The 15,079-nt window shown below is 34.6% G+C and overlaps 1 pseudogene; it reads right to left on the bottom strand.

The window, feature by feature from the left end:
• Positions 1-8,517: 8,517 nt before the first annotated feature.
• LOC100732262 (vacuolar protein sorting-associated protein 4B-like) lies at positions 8,518-9,847 on the bottom strand (annotated as a pseudogene).
• Positions 9,848-15,079: the final 5,232 nt, after the last annotated feature.

The following is a 15,079-nucleotide window of genomic DNA, read 5'->3' as shown; positions in this document are numbered from 1 at the left end:
AGCCATGTGCTAGGCCCCAGCAACACATGCCAGAGGTACATCCCTGCTAGCTTCATGGAAGATACAAGCTCTGCCCAGCCCAAAATCCCAGTGCAACCAAGTGCAGTACATCAGGTGAATGTCTGGCCATCCTCACAGATCACAGAGCAAAAGGCTGTGGTGCTCTATTTTGGGGATGTACCCTGGCTAGCCACAGGGATATTGGAGGATTGAAGCTCTGCCTAGTGCAGCATTCCAGTGCAACCCATCAGAAGGGTGCATGGTCAGCCAAATGGTCCCAGAGGAAAATGACAAAATGAAAGAGCAAGATGCAGTCTCAGTCCATCAGCCTATGGAGAGCAAACACAAGAGACAATGAAATGGAAGACACTGGAAACTGCACAAGTGAACTTTCTGAAGTGATAGCAACTAAAGTAGAGAAACAACTCCATAAAGCTATAGAGGAAATCAGATCAGAAATAATCTCTCAGGTAAAGGAGGAAATGACAAACATTATGAAAGAAATGCTGTGTGTATCTAAAGATTATCTCAACAAAAAATAGAGGAACATAAAAAATGATGGAAATTCAAATGAACAATATAAGACAGAATTAGAATTCATGAAACAGAATCAAAGGGATGTTCAGGAAATTAAAAATTCCATTGAAAGCTGGCAAAACTGCTTGAATAAAGCTGAAGACACACTATCAGACCTTGAAGACAGGGTAGAAGCTTATGATCATGAAAGAAAAGATCTCTTAAAAATAACAAGGAACAAGGAAACAATTCAACAACTGAAAGATGATGCAAGGAGAAACAATATAAGGTTGATAGGTGTCATCCAAAAAGCAGGGGTCAATACAAATGACATACAAAGACTATTTACAGAAATAATAGCAGAAAATTTTCCAAATATGGAAAAGAATCTGATATTCAGATAAGTGGGCATACAGAACACCAATTGACCATACTAAAATACATCTTCACCTAGACATATAGTAATTAGGATATCAGAAATTCAGCATAAGAACAGAATACTAAAAGCTGTCAGAGAAAAGAAACAGATCTCCTAGGAAGGAAAGCCTATCAGAATCATGGCAGACTTTTCAATACAAACCTTCAAGTCAGGAAGAGCTTGGAGTGAAGTATTTCATGTCCTGAAAGAAGACAACTTTCACCCCAGATTGATGTACCCTGAAAAATTATCTTTGAAGACTGATGGAGAAATAAGATACTTCCATGACAAAGAACAACTGAAGAAATTCATGACCACCAAATCAACACTACAAAGAGTACTGAAAGACACTTTAGAAAGAGACAAAGATAACTACAATCCCAAGAACAACAGCAGAAGGAAACCACTAAGCAGGGCAAACAAACAGAAAAAGTAGAAAACAACAGAAAGATAACATGACAGTGATAAGTTAGTACATATCAGCTATATCCATCAATGTAAATGGTCTCAACTCACCAATAAAAAGAAACCAATGGGCAGAGTAGATTAAGAAATAAAATCCTTCTAAGATGACAATATGTAATCTATTAAGTAGTGATTTCTTACTGTTTATTTTTTTTTTACATTCTGCATTACTTGGACCCATTTTCTGTTGTTTTTTTCTCTTTAAATAAACTTTTAAAAAGAAATAAAACCCAACAATATGCTGTATAAAGAAACACATTTAACTCAAAAGGCAATTCACAGACTAAAAGTCAAAGGATTGAAAACAATACTCAATGCAACAGGAACCCAGAAGAAAGCAGGGGTAGCTATTCTATTTGAAGAAAACATGAACTTCAAACCAAGAATGATCAAAAGAGATAAAGTCACTAAATATTTGCTAGAAAAAAACTTAAAGAGGAAGAGATTATAATCATAAATATACATGCTCCAAATATGTGAGTGCCCATCTATGTAAGATGAATCTTAATACACATGAAAAGTCAAATAAGTAATAACACACTGATGACAGGAGACCTTAACACCCCATTGTCACAAAGAGACAGATCTACCAAACAAAAAATCAACAAAGAAATAACAGAACTGAATCAAAGCTGTGAACAAATGGATGTAGTGGATGTGTACTGAGTATTCCAACCAACAACATCAGAATACACATTCTTCTCAGCTGCACATGGGTTATTCTCTAAAATAGATCATATACTAGCCCACAGAACATGCTTAAGTAAATGCAAAGGAATTGAAATAACCCATGCATATTATCTGACCATACCACAATAAAATTGAAAATTAACAACAAAAAACCCACAAGAACCCCATTAACACATGGAAATTCACACTCTCTTAAACAACCAATGAGTAACAGAAGAAATTTAAAATTATCTATAATTGAATCAAAATGTAAATATAAATTACAGGAACTTGTGGAATGCAATGAAAGCCATTCTCAGAGGGAAATTTATAGTGCTAAACTCCCACATGAGGAAAATGGAATGAACACAAATAAACAACCTAATGCTGCACCTCAAACTTCTAGAAAAAGAAGACAAAAGTGCAAAGAAGGGAGGAAATTATAAAGATCAGAGCAGAAATTAATGCAATTGAAACTAAGAAAATAATACAAAGAATTAATGAGCCAAAGAGTTGGTTCTTTGAAAAAATAAATAAAATTTGTAAACCCCTAGCCAACCTTATCAAAAGAGGAAAGAAAAAAACTCACATCCATGCAACTAGAAATTAAAAGGGTGAAATCACTACAGTCCCTGTGGAAATACAGAAAATCATAAATACCTACTTCAAAAAACTTTATTCTCATAGGTTTGATAACACAGAACAAATAGACAGATTCCTAAAAACATATGAATTTCCAAAGCTGAATCAAGAAAATGTAAGATTGCTGAATAACCCAATTTCAGTTAATGAAAATGAAAATGAAATTAGAACCTTAGCAACAAAGAAAAGCCCAGGTACTGATGGATTCACTGCTGAATTCTACAATAAATTTAGGAAAGACTTAATTCCAACACTCCTCAAACTCTTCAATGAAATTAGAAGGGAAGCAATACTCCCTAACTCATTCTTGGAGGCAAGTGTTACCCTCATACCAAAACAACAAGAGAAAAACCCAACCAAAAAACAAAATTTCAGGTCAATCTCTCTAATGAACATAGATGCAAAACTCCTCAGTAAAATACTGGCAAATAGAATGCAACAAGTTATCAAGAAGATTATATACCATGATCAAGTGGGATTAACCACAGGAATGCAGGGGAGGATTAACATATGAAAATTAAAAAACATAATAAACCATATCAACAGAACCAAGGACAAAAATAATATGATTATCTCAATAGATGCTGTAAAAGCTTTTGACAAAACCAACACTCACTCATGAAAAAAACCTTACAGAAAATTGGAATAGATGGCCTGTACCTCAATGTGATTAAAAATCATAAATGATAAACTAACAGCCAATATCTTACTAAAGGGACAAAACTGAAAACTTTCAACCTAAAATCAGGAACAGGACAACGATGTCCATTATCACCACTCCTATTCAACATATTTCTGGAAATATTAGTCAGAGTAATTAGACAAGAGAGAGAAATTAAAAGAATAAGGATAGAAAAGGAAGAAGTTAAATTATCATTATTTGCAGATGATATGATACTATACATAGAAGACCCCCCAAAAAACTCCATTGAAAGACTTTTAGATGCAGTAATCAAATTCAGTAATATAGCTGGATACAAAGTCAACATTCAAAAATCCATAACATTCCTATACACAAATAACAAACTCACTGAGAGAGAAATAAGGGAAACCAAAACCTTCACTATCACATTCAAAAAAGTGAAATACCTAGGAATCATTCTAACAAAGAAAGTAAAAGATCTATACATTGAAAATTACACTACTCTGAAAAAGGAAATTGAAGAGGATTTCAGAAAATGTAATGCCATTCTCTGTTCATGGATAGGCAAAACAAACATTGTGAAAATGGCCATTCTCCCAAAATTGTTATACAGATTTAATATAATCCCAATCAAAATACCATTTGTATACCTCACAGATCTAGAGAAAATTATCCCTAAAATTCATCTGGAACCAGAAGAGACCTAGAATAACAAAGGCAATTCTGGGCAACAAAGCTAAGGCAGGAGGTATTACAATCTTCTACTTGAAATTATATTACAAAGCTACAGTGATAAAACCAGCATGGCACTGAAATACAGCCAGACACAAAGATCAATGGAATAGATTAAAAGATATAGCCACAGCTACAAACACACTCAGCCACTTCATCTTTGACAAAGTAGTCAAATGTGTTCACTGGAAGAGAGCCTCTTTAATAAGAGGTGCTGGAAAAATTGGCATTCCATACGCTGAAAACTAAAACTAGACCCATGCCTGTGATCATGCACTAAAGTCAAAATGGATCAAATATCTAAATATTAAAACAGAAACACTAAATTAGCTAGATGACAAATTAGGTAGAAATCTTGACAACATAGACGTAGGCAGAACATTCATGGACAAAAATCAAAGTACATGGGAAATACCTCCCAGAATCAACAACTGGGGTCTCATCTTATTAAAAATTTTTTGCGTGTCAAAAGAAATCTCCAGCAGAGTGAAAAGTAAACCCAAAACTTGGGGAAAAAAGGCTTAGTCAACTGTCCCTCAGCAAAAGAGTTCTATCTAAGATGTAAAGGATTTTTAAAAAGCAGGCCCCCAAAATTCAAGGGCCCAACACAAAAATGTATATCAGAGATGAATACATAATTTTCAGATGCAGATGGATAAATGGCAAATAAATACAAGGAAAAAATCTTCCATATCAATGGTCATTCAAGAAATGCAAATTAAAACACCTAGATTCATCTTACTCCAGAAAGAACAGCCAAGATCAAGAAATCAACCAATAGCAAATGATGAAGGGACTGTGAGGAGAAAGGAACTCTTCTGCACTGTTGGTGGGAGTGCAGACCACTAAAACCACTGTGGAGATCAGTGAGGAGATTCCTCAAAAAGCTACGATTAGAGGTGCCATTTGATCCAGCTATCCCACTTCTGGGCATTTTCCCAGAAGAATTGAAAATATCATACCACAGTGATATATGTGCACCCATATTTATAGCAGCACAGTTTGTAATAGCTAAGTTTTGGAAACAACCCAAGTGCCTATCAATCAAGGAATGAATAAAAAATTTGTGGTAATTTTATACAATATAATACTACTCAGCTATAAAGAAAGATTACATTGAGACTTTTATAAGTAAATGGATGTGACTTGAGACCATACTGATAAGTGAAATAAATCAAAGACACATATGTAAATACCACATTGTCTCCCTAGCATAAAAAACTGAAACATTATATACAAAATCTACAAAAAATACTTTGTAAGGGTAAGAAATTACTCAAAGAGGAAAAGTAACTGGATAGGGGAAAGGAAGTGAAATGGATTGAGATATATATATATATATATATATATATATATATATATATATATATGATAGCTAAGATGACTATACTACTAATTGTATTAGTTCTTGGAAAAGAATAGTTAATACTCATATGGTTAGATCAATTTTACATGTCTATATCTGGTAATCTAAGAAACCCTTTTGAAGGTAACAATATGCAATATAGCAACCACTGTCAAATTCCTATCATCTTGGTTTGAAAACCTATAATGTTATTGTTTTTGGGTTGTTGTTTTTTGCTTGTGTCTTTTGCTTGTTGTTTTTCTTTTCTGAGTCTTCTATTCTCTTAAATAAAAAATAAATTAAAATCACCTGTGCTCTAAATGACATGATCAAAAAAGCAAAAAGAAAACCCAGAGAACCTAAAAATATATTTATAAATTATATATCTGAAAACGGGTTTACAAAAGAAATATTACAACTCAATAAAAAATAGACAACATGGTTAAATTGACAAGGAATCTGAATAAACATTTCTCCAGAGAGGATACACAAATGAACACTAGACAATTAAAAGATGATCAATGTCATTAGCCAACAGTAAAATACCAATCAAAACCATAATAAGATACTACTTCACACTCACTAGAATGAATAAATCTAATCAAAGAGAACAATTACAAATGCTGAAACTTTCACACACTGCTGGTGGGAGTACAAAAGGGTATAGCCACTTTGGAAAATAGCCTGGCAGGGTTTCAAAGGGTGATCTACCAGGTGGCCCGCAATTCCATCCCTGGACCTATAATCAAGAGAACTCAATACATATGTTCACACAGAAATTTGTACATGAATGTTCATAGCAACACTATTCTGCATAGTTAAAAAAGAACAGTTTCGTGGGGTTATGCAGAAATAATGTCTTTTTGTTAGTGATACAGCGAGACCTTGTCTCAAAAGATATAAATAAAGCAAATTGTAGCAAAATTAGTACACAAATGTCCAATAAGAGATTAAAAATATGAACTAATGCAATCTAGCTAACTTGATATTCAAGCTCAATATCACAAAGTTTAAGATAAAAAAGAATGATGAGCACTGAAACTAATAAACTGTTAGTTAAACACTAACTACTGCTTACTGTGTGGTTAGGAACCACAAGACCACTTTCAAGAAATCTTTATTGAAATAGAAGGATCCTAATGGAAGAGGCAAGTATAGCAGCAATCTAGAGCTCATTTCCCAGATTAAAGTGAAATTAAAATAAATATATGTCTCAACTTCTAAGGCTAACGTGGGAAAAAGGGTTGAATTCTAGAAATGGAAGAAAAAATTAATTGAAATATAGTTGCCAATGACTCAAAGGTAAGCAAATAAAAGAGAAATTAATCACTCTAAAGATAGATAATTTATCTAAAATTTTATCTAAAAATAGATAATTTAAAAAGCTAGTTTGTTCCAGGAAAATTGAGAAGTAAAATAATTGGAAATTATAATAAATGGAAAATATTTTTTAATGGTGGGAATGGGGGTAAATAGGTAACTACACTAAATACAAATGCTAAGGTACAATGAAGAGAAAAAATGATCCAAGTATGTTATATGTGTGTATGAATTCATCAAATAGAAACTCATTAACCTGTATAATCAATTAGCACTAATGAAAAAGATATGAAAATAAATGTGCACAAGAGGCTGCTTTTCCTTATTCAAAATAAAACTTTCAATGTAAAATAATTTTAATCAATTTTTTAGGTTATACCAATTTACTTCACATATATTTCAAGCCTGTAATTTCCATTTATTATCAACAAAAACAATCTGCACCGAAAATTCAAAGGCAACCACACAGCATAATATGTAAAATGTGCAAATATACTTTAAAATGTGAGTTGATGGATACCATTTGTGTATTACTGAATACATCTACATTACTGTAGAATTTTATAGTAATTTCAGACTCCAGCTCATTCTAGATAATTTGATATTTTGCATGGTTAGCCGATGCAAATGGACAAGGTACAATTTAGTGTTGATGCTCAAATGTGTAACACACATCCTCAGGTTATTTATTTGAAGAAGTTAAAATAACAATGTCATGTTTATGTTTTATTAATGAGCCATCAGTTGATTTCCAAAGCTTCATAAAGTATTACACTTGTAGCACATATGTGAGCAGTACAATCTTCCCTGAACTTAAAAAGAGAAATTCAAGACCTTTGATGACATATATATATATATATACACACACACACACACACACACACACACACACACACACACACACACATGTATACACACATATCCCTCATGACACACAAGAAACTGCCTATAATCCAAAGATCCAAAGAGAGGCCATTTTCTTCTTAGCAGAGGTTCCCATTACAGTATTTCATGACAGTTATTTTAAAATCTATACTCATGTATCACCTGTTTTCCTCAATCTTTACAAAAAGATATTGAAATAGACAATTTTCTTCTTCAAGGTCAAGACAATGCCTAATATAGAAAATGTCTCTTGAGACTGCACAATGGAAGGTTCACTCAGTTAAATATGAAAGCTTGCTGCCTTTAAAGAAATTACTACACGGGAAAAGAACTCAACTTATTCAAACTCAGAAAGAGCACTGACTGTGACACAGTTCAAACACTTTCTAAACCAATCGCAGCAGTGCTGTTTGTTGTTTTATTGCCCAGCCTTGAGAGTAAAGATTCTATCATTTTAAACTTTTAATAAAGAAAATAAATTTTACAATTAAGAATGTTTACAATGTTTTTTTCCCAAGTACAAAGCCCTATTTCATCTTAGAAAAGAAAAAAAGGATAAAGACTCTGCAAAGACCACCAATCATAAAAACTCTTCAGTATTTGTGGTCAATGTTTAATGCTCTTTTTACTGGGTAATTTCTATTTTTCATGCCAGTCACATATTGCTCATTTCCTAAAATCCATTATTTTATAATTTTTATCAGGAGCATTTAACAGGTGACAGAGGAAAAGCACAGTGTGAAACTTAAATGAGCTCTGAAAAGAGATGTATTTTTCTCTGTGATAAGAGTTTTACTGGAAATGATCTGAATGCCATCCAAGAAAGGCATGAATATCTGTGAAAGGATTACATATGGTAAACACCTTCCCTGCTGTCTTTGTTTAGCCTTGTTGGCCAAAATCTTCGGTAAACTTCTTGAATTTCAGTAAGTCGCGTTCACTAACTATAGGTTTTATGCTAGACAGGGATCACAACATATCCGACATGGAAACAACTGGTTCCAAAAGTTTATCTCCAGGGACATCCATCCATGTCATTGCAATGGTACCGGGGTCCCCTGGAGAGCAGGGTGTCAGCAGATCATCTATGATGTGGCTGGGGTCAGCTCCGGAAGCTCCAAACCCTTTTGAAGTGAGTAGCTGATTGTACTTTTCTCACAGGCTGTGTAAGTGCATCACGAGCAATGATACTTATATCTGCCCCTGAATAGCCATCAGGTTTCTTCCCAAGTTCTGGGAAGCTGGTGTCCATCAGACTGTTCCGAGTGGTTCCCAAGTGTAGCTGAAACATTGCTGCTCGGGCATGGGCTTCAGGTAAAGGGATTTAGATTCGTTTCTCAAGTCTCCGCCTAATGGCAGAATCCCGAACCCAGGGTATGTTTGTAGCTCCCCAAATCCCATCATTGTCCACACCAACTACTCGCATTTGCACAGGAAACTCTGTTTTAATTCTACGCGCAGCTTCACTTGCATTTTCACTTCTAGAATCACAGAGTCAATTTCATCAATGAAGATAATGGAAGGCTTGTTTTCCCTGGAAAGCTGCAATAAATTCTTAACAAGGTTTTTACTTTCACCCAGCCGTTTAGAAACAAGGTCAGAGGAGGATATTGAAAAAAATATTGAGTTGTTTGCTTCTGTTGCTACAGCTTTGGCTAAATAGAATTTTCCTGTTATAGGCATTCCACACAATAGGATTCCTCTCCAAGGTATCCTCTTGCCTATAAAAAGATGCGGAAATTTAATGGGCAAAATCACAGCCTCTTTAAGTGCTTCTTTGGCTCCTTCAAGACAAGCAACATCACTCCATTTCACATTTGGTCGCTCAATAACAATGGCACCTTGAAGTTGATTCTGTAGTTTCTTTTTTTTTTCAGGGCCATCAGACTCTCTTTCCCTGTCACTGTCATTTCCCTTTTCATCATCTGGACTTGGCTGTCCCTCCTTCACTGGCTTTTGTGGGGTTTTCTCTCTTTTCTTCAGATAGTCCTTTAGTTTTTCTGCTCTATCAAGATATTCTGCACAGTTTACCATGGTGCTTTGCTGGGCTTTATCACCGTGTGATTCATATTTAACTACATGAAGAAAACACTGTACATACAGCATGTTGATAGAGTTGAAGGGCTTCCTCATAATTCCCAGCTTTGTCATCTTGTGCTGTTTTGCTAGCAAGGTCTATTGCTTTCTGTAGATTTGACCCAGTGGATGCCATAGTGGAAATTCAAGACAGTTCCCTGGGCGAAGACTGAGGGGCGTGGAGAGCCAACAGCAGCAACATCGAATTGCACCCAAGGTTGCGGCCACAAACTCGGGAGACTGATGTCTTTCTGACCTCAAACGACAACCTCCATAATGAAAAATCACAAAACAACACTGCACTCCACCAGCCGTCTGACCAGTGTCATGAAATTTCTGCAACTCCCAATTGTAATTTTATACAAAAATTATTAAATCTAGCTATTACAACAATACCTAAAACAAATGGTGAAAAGTGATTAGTGATAGCCAGGTACAGTGCCTACCTTTAATTCCAACACTGAGGTTGACTGAGGTGGGAAGTTACTCAATTCAAATCCTACCTGGGCAACTTAGCAACACTCTTTCTCAAAATAAAAAATAAAAAGGGGTGGGGATGTAGCTCAATACAGAGTTCAATCCTCAGTATCATAAAAAAGTACATTATAAAAATAAAAAGGAGAGCCAAAAATATACCAGAAAAATAAATTAAAATGAAAGCAGAAAGAATGTATCACTATCAAAGCTGACTATAGGCCAAAAGCATTAACTAGAACACAAAGGGATATTTCAGAAATTACAAAGAACATAACAATCATTAACCTTTATGCATGGAAATATATAGGAACATGTATTTTTAAAACTAACTTCTAAAACTACACAATTTCATAAAACTAAAATCATCTGGCAAATTTTAACTCTTCTCTCAGAATTTGGTAAGATCAAGTAGGCATGTAAAAATAAGGATAAATAATGGCTTCAACAAGATCATTTTTAATCAATACAGAAAAATTTATGTACTGAATATAGTATTTCCTCAAATTTTCTTAGAACTCTTCCAAAAATTGATATAACAAAATGCTAAAAGCTTCTAAAATCTTACATGCAGTATTGGTCATCAAACGCCACATGAATCTTTTTTCCTTAATAAACTTGTTATATTTAACCAATCATCGCTTTTTCCCCAAATATACTTATTTTGTAGATGGTGAAACCAAAACACAGAAAAAGTAACTCCACAAAGGTTACACAACCAGAAACTGATACAGGAGTGATTCAAATAGAGTCTTTCCTATTTTAACAACCTTGCTATTAGCCCTGTGTACTTTGCCCATCTAAGAGCATAAAAAAACTCAGTCAAGGGTGCTGGCTGTTGCCTGTAATTTCAGTACTCAGGAGGCTGAGGCAGGAGTATTGCTGTGAATTAAAGGCCAGCCCGGGCTACATAATGAGTTTAAGGGCACCCTGATCCACGTAATGAGACTCTGTCCCAAAAAACAACTATGGAAAAATTAAAACTGTGAATGTGTCAGAAAAAATACACAGGAGAGGGTTCATTGTTTTGTGTTGATCATGAAATATGATCCCTTCAGACAATAAGGGAAAACCTACCAGCTTTGCTTACATAGAAATTCAAGTTTTAGACAGGAATGAAAGGACACTAGAAACAAAGTGAAAGAAAAGGGAAAAACATGAAAAAATTGTAATATTTATGAAATGGTTACTAGCTATACAATACAACAACAAATAGAGAGTTCGTGGAAGAAGTCTACTAAATATCCCGAAACAAAAAGATAATATAATCAATGTGATAAACTGTTACTTTATCAAAATCAGTCAATTTAGTTTTATAGAAGCCTTAAAGACAAAGTAGATTTATTTGAATCCACATAAAGGATATTCACTAGATATTGTTGAATTATAGAATACAACACCAAATAGAAGTCCAATCTACAATAAATTTTAAATGTGTACAGGCTGTGATTAGAAAGAGCTTGAAGCATACCACATCGTTAAAAGTGGGAATCTGGGGGACTAAGGGAGTAAAATGAGAAATTGGAGAGAATTTCATTTATTGTTATGTGATTTTTGTGTGCTTTTTACAATGTATGTATGTTTAAATTCATATGGATTAATTTTATTAAAACATTGATTAAAGTAGTGTATATTACCTTCAAACAGCCTAATTGTCCTATTTTAACTGAATAAGACAGATTCTCATGTAGATTAATATTATGTGTAAATATAGTATAAGCAACACACATATATGTATGTGTGAATGTGTGTAAACAAGCAAGAAAATGTGAAAATCCTAGTGCCTGCATTTGTATATGGGCCAGTGAATAGTTACCTCTGCAGTTGGGGCTGCAGGGACTTGTCTTTTTATTAAATATGGTCCATTTTAGGTTTGTTTGACTAAAGTGGAACAAAAGTACACTTGTCAGTCATGCATAAATCAGCGCGAAGTTCACTGGCCTGGAAATCAGAAAAAAACTAGGTTCCTAAGCAGACCCTGCCTCCATTCCTCTCTGCATGTTGCCACTTTTTCTTTTTAGCTGTAAGATCAGATAATTTTATTCAATTTCTAAACTTTTTCCCAACTCTAAAAACCAATCATTTTGTGATTCTACATAATCCACATTTCATTCGCTAAAAAAATAACATTGTCAGCACTTGAGAAACGCCTAGAAATGGTGACAACTCGTGAGGACAAATGAAAACCTTGAATAATTTCCCGCTGCCATCCACGGTTCCCGCCGTATATCCATTTGGACTGTTTCACCAGACAATAGTGTAGATTCTGATAGTGACAAACAGCCAGCAAACAGAGACTCACATAAGGGCGAAAACCAGGACCTCCGGTGGGTTCCTGATCTAAAACTAGCACAGGTCAAATTGCAAAACTTGTTTTGTGTTAGTTTGTTTGCCTGCACTTTTGTAAATACACATAATAATTATTCAGTTCCTGCCTTGACAAAGTCCTCCTGCTTTAGCAGTTCTCACCCCCTACTCACTGCCCCATCCCTCTTCCAAACTCCTGCCCCATAGGTTCCTTATTAGCAGCATTCACTTTCACCGAGATTGTAACACTGCTGAAAGAAGACCAAAACGCAATTCTGCTCACCATTAATCCTTGTCTTCTCCAGCCCTCCACAGTACAATCGCCTCTCTATTTCATTCATTTCTCTCCATCTACAACCTGCACATATTTGCAGTCAATTGCAGAAGTAATTACTTTTAGACTGAGAACACCACAGACCAACTCTTATTTCCCCTAGACACGAGCATCCAGCAACTATACTGTTCAATTTAGGGGTAAAGTGCTGCAGAACCTGCCGGCAAAGGCAGGGTTAGGCACTGCTATTCTTTAATAGGATTTCAAACTTCGTGTTTTGAAAAGAAAAAAAGGAAAAGCAGGAATCCCTTCGAGCCAAAGTTGTCCTATTTATTTCTGGTGCACTTTTATGGAACAAAACTTAGGTAAACAAAGAAAAATCTCTGAAACTACATCTAAGAAATCTAAAAATAGTATTTCACAGTTTCCAATTGCCAAAAAGACGTTTCTTGAATCCAATATAAGATACTCACTTGGATAACAATGGCAGAAACATAAGATAAATCAAGGCTGGTAAGGATTAAAGCTACAAAAGTAAGAAATTTTGCTTTTGTTATTAGTTTCAATGGTGCACACAGTCATATGGGTTGCATACACTGATGGAAAGCCCATAGAGCAAAAAAGATCAAGTTTCTTACACAGTAGTAAAACAAATTGTCCTTGTTATCATTATCTTTCAAATAATTAAACCTAATAAAATGCACTCTGCTGGCAAATAAAGAGAATCCTCCTAAAATAAATTAATACAGCATGAGCATATTTTGTCTTGAAGAATGGGCCTTTTATTGTTCCAATTTTTTGTATTATTCACTTAACGACATGGTTTTTATTTGAAGTTCTCTGTGTGTGTGTGTATGTGTGTGCGCGCACACATCTATATAATAGATTCACAGAGATAAACAGCCACATACCTGATCTAAACATGACGGGGGTGGTGCTTGACCTTCTCTTATTAATACAAGGACTAATCACATACAAGAGCCTATAATCTTGAACTCCGAAAAACAAAATGCATTCATCAATGTTTGAAAAGTACCCTCTGAGAAATGCATTTCTAAATCCTTTAAAATAAACAAATTAAGAGTCCAAGAATAGGAATTCAAGGAGATTTAAATTTGAATTAGCTTAACTACTTTTGACAAGTTTACACATGAAAGACACCAAGATTGTATGTACTACTTACTTGCTGCTTTAAGAAGTTTCATTCTGTCTGTCTATATAAAAAGTTTCAGCCAAAGTTAAATCAATCTCCTCTACTGATTTTCAACATTAGACAAATACCCAGCCTCCCGCCCCCCCTTTTTGAACCCTGCTTTCAGCTTGACTTTTTCCCCAATTGAAATTCAGGACCTCAATGGTTGGTTTTTCTTGGTTCTAAATGTTGATAAAAAAGGGTTTTCTCCACTCCCTCAATTTGATGTGACAGGCTTCTGACATGAATAATGGAAGCATTTCTTTCACAGGCAAATCAACTTAATTTAGCGAGCCTTTATACTTTCAGTGGGCCAGCCACAATCCCTGAGATTCCATGAGAGCCTTTAAGTTAGATGAAATCTTTAGAATTTGCAGAAAATGTATAAAGTAAACAACACTTATTTTGTCACAATACTTGAATAACTTTTATGCAGGAGTTACAGATGAATATATTACTTCCTAATCAGATCTTGATTTACAAGCAATTTGTGATGAACCCTCTAAGTTCAAGGGAAACTAGCTCCCAATATGAAAAATAAGGGAAATTTCTACACACATAAATTTTAAAGCCTGCAGATTGAAAACAAAAGAAAGAAAGAAAGAAAGAAAGAAAGAAAGAAAGAAAGAAAGAAAAGAAAAGAAAAGAAAAGAAGAAGAAGAAGAAGAAGAAGAAGAAGAAGAAGAAGAAGAAGAGAAGAAGGAAACAAAAACTCCCCACTCTTCCCCAAAAAAAGGCCAATTAAAATCAAGGTACGTGTATTTCGGTGAGCTGAGTGGAGTATATAACAGCACTGGATCTATTTTGAACAATCCTTTTAAAAAACAATAAACTGAAAGGGAAGCACTTCCTAGCCATCAGATTAAAAGGAATACATCCTACAGTCATTTCCATTTCTATATTCTAGGCCACTGTTATTCCCGTCAGAACTTTCCAGAACAGAAGATGTGTTAATAATATATTTTTTTAAAAAGATGAAACTCATAAGAATAAAACTATGACATATGCCAACTGAGTTGACCATTGAAGAATGGTTTTTAAATGAATGCAGCCAGACTTGGAGTGCAACAGATTTTGCATTGAAACAGAATTATCTGCTATTTTTAACAGAAAATGTTTTT

The sequence above is a fragment of the Cavia porcellus genome, unplaced genomic scaffold, assembly GCF_034190915.1.
Source record: "Cavia porcellus strain 051 isolate PalLab524CR breed Dunkin Hartley unplaced genomic scaffold, mCavPor4.1 scaffold_3, whole genome shotgun sequence".
Classification (NCBI taxonomy): domain Eukaryota; kingdom Metazoa; phylum Chordata; class Mammalia; order Rodentia; family Caviidae; genus Cavia; species Cavia porcellus.
This window is presented reverse-complemented; position numbering and strand designations above follow the sequence as displayed.